At 47.3% G+C, this 6,000-nt stretch overlaps 1 protein-coding gene across 8 annotated transcripts in view; it reads right to left on the reverse strand.

Moving 5' to 3' along the window:
• The window catches only part of ABCA5 (ATP binding cassette subfamily A member 5), a 63,120-nt gene extending 60,839 nt beyond the window's left edge, over positions 1-2,281 (reverse strand). For 2 of the 8 annotated variants that reach the window (XR_015147016.1, XR_015147017.1), the window contains exon 1: positions 2,084-2,223. The gene's annotated coding sequence lies outside the window, so the exon portion shown is untranslated. Of the gene's footprint in view, positions 1-2,083 lie in introns of all 8 variants that reach the window. The other 6 variants (XR_015147018.1, XM_086355887.1, XM_086355889.1 and 3 more) reach the window with 6 other exon arrangements.
• Between the last annotated feature and the right edge of the window lie 3,719 nt (positions 2,282-6,000).

Consider the following 6,000-nt stretch of genomic DNA (forward strand, 5'->3'; position numbering starts at 1 on the left):
CCTTTTCTTATACAGAGTGTTAGCTGCTCAGTTGTGTCCGACTCTGCAACCCCATGGACGGTCCATGGAATTCTCCAGGCAAGCATACTGGAGTCAGTTGCCATTTCCTTCGCCAGGGGATCTTCCTGACTCAGGGATTGAACCTGGGTCTCCCACACTGCAGGCAGATTCTTTACCATCTGAGCCACCAGGGAAGCCCTTTCGTATACATAACAGGTTCCTAAAAACTTGTGCTTAAAACTACCCTAATCTGGTTAATTCACACACTAGCAAAGATTCCAATTTATTAGAACGCTATGAAATTCTTTTATACAATCATCCCTCTCAAACTCAAGGGCAGAGGTTACAAATTGTATTTATTTTGGTATTTTTGGCACACAGTTTAGTATATGGAATATAAAAGACACTCAACTAGATCTGTATTAATAAATTTGTTCTTGCCTTGAATGTGAGATTTCCCTATACTAAATCCTGTCTGAAGGAAAATACACTTAAACAGCACATATTCGAGGATTAATTGATTTCCTAAAGGAAGTGAACCTTAAATATCCATTCCAAGGACTGATGCTGAAGTTGAAGTCCCAATACTTTGGCCACCTGATGCAAAGAATAGACTCACTGGAAAAGACCCTGATGCTGGGAAAGTTTGAGGGCAGGAGGAGAAGGGGTCGACAGAGAATGAGATGGTTGGACAGCATCATTGACTCGATGGAAATGAGTTTCAGCAAATCCAGGAGATGGTGAAGGACAAAGAAGCCTGACTTGCTGCAGTCCATGGGGTTGCCAAGAGTCGGAATACGACTTAGTGACTGAACAACAACAATAATGCCTTACAAGTTAGCGTTTAACCCAAACACCCCCAAAACCCTAACTGCCTAAATAATGTCCTTTTGTATGGAGTCTTCCCTAAAAACATGTAATATTGCTCTCTGGTTGGAAGCAAAAGAATTTTTGCTAAATTCCATGAGAATTTAGAGTCTGGCATCCCTGGGTTGGAATCTCAGCCATTCTTGCTAGTTGGGACCTAAATAAGTGACTTAATCTTTTGCGGGGACCGTTTTCCACATCTGCCCCGTGGAATAAAACCCCTCCGACCTCAGAAGGATGCCGGCGAGACTGAGTAAGATAATACTGAACCTCGCCTACGGCCGGGAGTCCAACATACCCTCTCTGACTCCCCTTCTGCTCCTGCAGAACCAGGACGTCCTCCCTGGAAAGTAGATTCTTCCAGACTTATTTATTTAGAAACGCCTTATGAATACATTATGACACATTCATGCAACAGAATACCAGGTAACTGTTAAAAAGTTACATATCATATGTACATATAAAACTCTTTGGCCAGGATATCAAAAGAGCCAGAGGTTAAAGCGTCTGCCTGCAATGCGGGAGACCTGGGTTCGATCCCTGAGTCGGGAAGATCCCCTGGAGAAGGAAATGGCAACCCACTCCAGTATTCCTGCCTGGAGAATCCCATGGACGGAGGAGCCTGGTGGGCTACAGTCCACGGGGTCGCAAAGAGTCGTTCACGACTGAACGACTTCACTCATCCACGCCTTGGGAGCCAGGAGCAACCTTGCTGCAGCTCCGAGAGCCTCCAGCCTCCTGAGCGTTCGCATTTTAAGTACTTTCACGCCTGGAGCCCGTCCTGGCGTTTTCGGAATGAGAATCGGGTGTTTCTCCCCTGACTGCGCCCGGGCTCTGCGCATCCCTCCGCAGTCCTCCTGAGGCGCGGGGTTGGGGGGCAACCAAGCCCCCAGGGGACCCCGTTCGGGGCCGGGTCAGAGGACCGTCCTTCTCCACCACGTCCCCTCCTAACGACGCCGGAGGATGGGGACCGTCCGGCCGAGCCCGGGGGCCGTCCCGCGGCCGGACGCCCCGAGCCCTGGAGGGGAGCGGGCAGCACCCCCACAGGACGCACCCTCGAGCCTCGGGGCCCATCCTGCCCCCCAGCGCCCGCTCGGCCGTTCCGCGCCCCGGACCGCCGGCTCGCCCGGACCCTCCTCGAGCCCTCACGCCTCCCCGAGGGGAGACAGCTCCAGGGCGGGGCCTCCCACGCCGCAGCCCCCAGCGCCCGCCTCACCTCACGGACGGGCCGCGGGGTCCGCGAGCACCTCAGCTTCTAACTGGATCCGAGAGTGCGGCCGCGCGCGCGCCCCCGACGCCGCAGGCCCGCGAGAGGCGGGGCGGGGCGGGCGCGGCGCCGGAAGTCGCGCTCCGCCCCGCGCCCGACGCACCTGGGGCGGGGCTGCCCGAGACGCGGCCTGCGGGCGCGCTCGCTCCCGCCTCTCGGCCCCGAGAAGCGTGTGGGCGGGGCTACGAGGAGGCGGGGTTACGGGGGGAAGCCCTGAGGAGGCGGGGTTACGGGGCGGGGCGAGTGGGCCCTCCGGGCCGCGCGTCTTCGGAGGCCCCTGCTCTTGGGATGTGCCTCCTCCGCGGAGACCTCGCCCCGCTCCCCTTGGAGGCTCAGGCAGAAACCACGGGTTGAGGTCAGGCCTCCAGTTTGAGCCCAAACCCTGCAGCCTCCTGGCGGGTGACTTTGGTGCACACTGCCCTCTTATCTGCCTCCTGAGTCACATACTTCAAGACTCCTTTATTTTCTGCTTCCCGGCTTTTGAACGGTCCTCTCCCAGGTTTTCCCAGGAGGCTCAGTGGTAAAGAATCCACCTGTCAATGCTGGAGACGCTGGTTCGATCCCTGGGTGGAAGAGATCCCCTGGAGGAGGAAATGGCAGTCACTCCAGTATTCTCACCTGGAGGATCCCATGGACAGAGGAGCCTGGCGGGCTCCAGTCCACGGGGTCATAAAGAGTCGGACACTACTGAGAACTCACTCATGTTCCCACATCGGCGTCCAGCAGCCCCTTTCTTCCTCCCGTCGCCCGCATTGGGTGCAAGGTGCCCCTGTCCCCACCAGACCCAGACCTAGGACATCTGGACGCCAAGGATGTGTCCTCCTGAGAGTCTGGCATGTGGCAGATCCTGACTCTTCCAAATGGCCCGAGACATATGGCATCTGTGGGAGGTTCTACACTGCAGTTATTTTTGGTAAAAGTGTAAACTGGTGTTCTGAGTTTTATTGCCCAAGTGACCTAAATGCTGGTCAAAATTATTGCAAAGGAAAGAAAAGCTCACAACAGACTTTGTCCCCTAGATTTCTGTAGGGTCACATTTCTTGGCACAGTTTTTCACTTTTGGGGAATTTAAGTTCTAAAAAAATTCCCTTGATCCTGTATACATCAAGTAATTTTTAAAAATCTTATCTTAGTTTTTCTGCTTCTTGAATTTAAACCAAATCTCCACCACAGCCACTCTACTAAGTTCTATCCCAAAAATACATAAATATGTATGTGTGTGTATATATATATATATCAAGAAAACAAATGTTATTTCTCCTATTTAATATGGATTAAATAGGAAATTCAAAGAGCTACAGTGAAATCCATGTTGGTTGAAAACCTGGCAGTGAGACATGGGAGAAGGGAGATAGAACGTCCTAGAAACTAGGACGTCGGAGAACCGAGGAGGACAAGTAGTGAAAACTATACATGATACATTTTTTTTTCTTGAAATATCCAAGACATTCTAGTTACAAATTCAGAAGAGTATATTCTTAATGCCCTAGGATTTGTGGGCAAGTGAATAAATGGAGGTCAAAAATAAATCTATTAAATAAACAAACCTACCTGTGAAAATGTGTTACTGAAAATATACATTCACCCCAATTCTCCAGCTGTACTTCTCACTAGTAGCTTCAACCAGCTTTAACGTCAGAAGTCTAGGCATCGTTTCTACCGCTCTTCTAGACATTTGTTTCCTGGTTTCTTACCCTTGCAATGTTCTCTGTCATTCAGTCTGCTCTTACTTCTACTCTTGCTTCAAGATACCATGACGAAAACCCTAAAAAGCTCATCACCCTAGACAAAACGATCTCACTTTCCTCTACTAGACACAGGCAACCCTCTTGTTCACCTGGTTTTCCTTATGTACTGTCCCTTCAATTGTATCGATACAGTCTGAGATTAACAACTTTTTTTCCTGCTTCCTTTTTCTTGATTTACTTCTAATTGAAGGATGATTACAATATTGTGTCGGCTTCTGCCATACATCAACATGGATCAGCCACAGGTTTCCATATAACAGGTGTTTCTTGTGCCAACTTAAATCCCCAGGTCTGTGCGCATGGTAACAGTGGGCAGTAAATGTTGCGGCTAACCCTGCTGATGAGAAAACGCGTCCAACAGTATGCAAACATTGTCATTAATATTTCCACGAAAGGTCACACCATGCACTGCACAAAATCTACCTAATAAAAGCAAGACGTTAAACCCCTCTCAGGGATGGATGAAAAGTTATGATGATAATACGGATTCTGGAATCCTATAACAGAGAGCATACTAAATAAGATCTTTTTAATAAAAAGACGACTGCAAGGTGATGCACTGGTCATGCCATGTTCCACCGTCTCTTTGAGCCAGCTGCTTATCAGCCTGCGTGTACCTGGTAAACAATTTATTCACATCATCTTGATCTACATTTCCATGGTTACCAGGTTCCAGGACTCAGTAAGTAACTGCAGGGACGATGTTCCTTTCTGAGACTCTGTCTCTAGGAAACAGCAAACAAGCTATACTGCCTGGTTGTCATGGTGGCAACCCAAATGCCCATTTCTCATTAATAGATTTCTAGACAAACAAGTCACATGGGAACACACAGCGTAGAAGCCATAGACCGAGATGGAACAGGTTGCTGGTCAAACAAAAGAAATGAGGACACAAAATTTTCATGCATTAATGTAGAGAAAAAGAATTTGTTTTGCTTGCTGAACACCAGGCCCGCTGCTGATGAACAAAGGAGTCTGTTTATGCTGCTTTTTTACTTGCTGGAGACCAAAGCCTTTCTTCATGGCTTTTTCATGCCAAGAATTTAAGAACAAAACTGCTAAGTTGTTAGGGTGTTTTTTTTTCTGACATCAAATCAGTACATTATTTTGCATGATATCAATACCCTGAAATTACACAATCCATTATGTAAATCTATTACTACGAAACAGTTTATTATTATTCTTTGTTTTTAAGCGCTTACCATTTCTACAAGCTAAAAAGAGTGCCGAGAGAGATGTGGTTTCTAAAGTCAGGGTTTAACTCTGGTGCAGCTTTGAAGAATTTCAAATCGGTAGTTTCTCCTAGAGCACAGCAAAACCAATCAAGAAACACAGCTTTGACCAACAAAGCTGACAGAGAATCTCTTTAACAATAGATTTAACGATAGTCTTGAAGGATAGATTTCCAAACTACCATCGTTACTGAATTTGTTTTCTGTTTCGGTGCTTTTTTGACCATGATGCATGCGGGATCTTAGCTCCCAGACCAGGGACTGAACCCACGCCCCTGAATTGGAAGGCAAAGCCTTAACCCCTGGACCGCCAGGGAAGTCCCCACACTGCCATCTTAAATGGGGCTGAGGTTGTTAATAAATGGCTTAGGGAAGTGACTAATGATTGGTGGAAGGTCAGACAAGGGAATGACTTCCAAAGGTAGTTTTAGTTCATTTGGCTTTTAATACTTGCTATTATTACTAATTACCATCATTGTTTTCATTACCTTGAGAAGGATTTCAAGTATTCTATTCTTTCTTTGTGTTTCCCCAAATGGAAAAATTACTCAATGAAGATAAATATTTGAAAACCTAGACAAATTTGATAGGTAAAAACTCAGTCAACCAACAGTTAACTCTGGAGTGGCTCATTGTCTTGCTTAGCAAGAACCCCAACTTTGCAGGGGAACCAAAAATGTCAACAAATCAACAATTATTCTAAGACCAAATAATAATAATAATATAAAGAGGACCCCCTGCTCCATTGTTAAACCACGTGGTGCAAACGATAAAGTACCATAGGAAAAAATCACTGAGAGCTAGAGTTACCAGGTGCCCCAGAGCGGACGATGGGCAGATAAATTTAACCAGAGTGGAGAATATATCAAAGGGCACAGAGAAATAG

This window comes from Bos grunniens, chromosome 19, assembly GCF_055505025.1.
Source record: "Bos grunniens cultivar Pamir isolate PY7600 chromosome 19, Bosgru_T2T1.0, whole genome shotgun sequence".
NCBI lineage: Eukaryota > Metazoa > Chordata > Mammalia > Artiodactyla > Bovidae > Bos > Bos grunniens.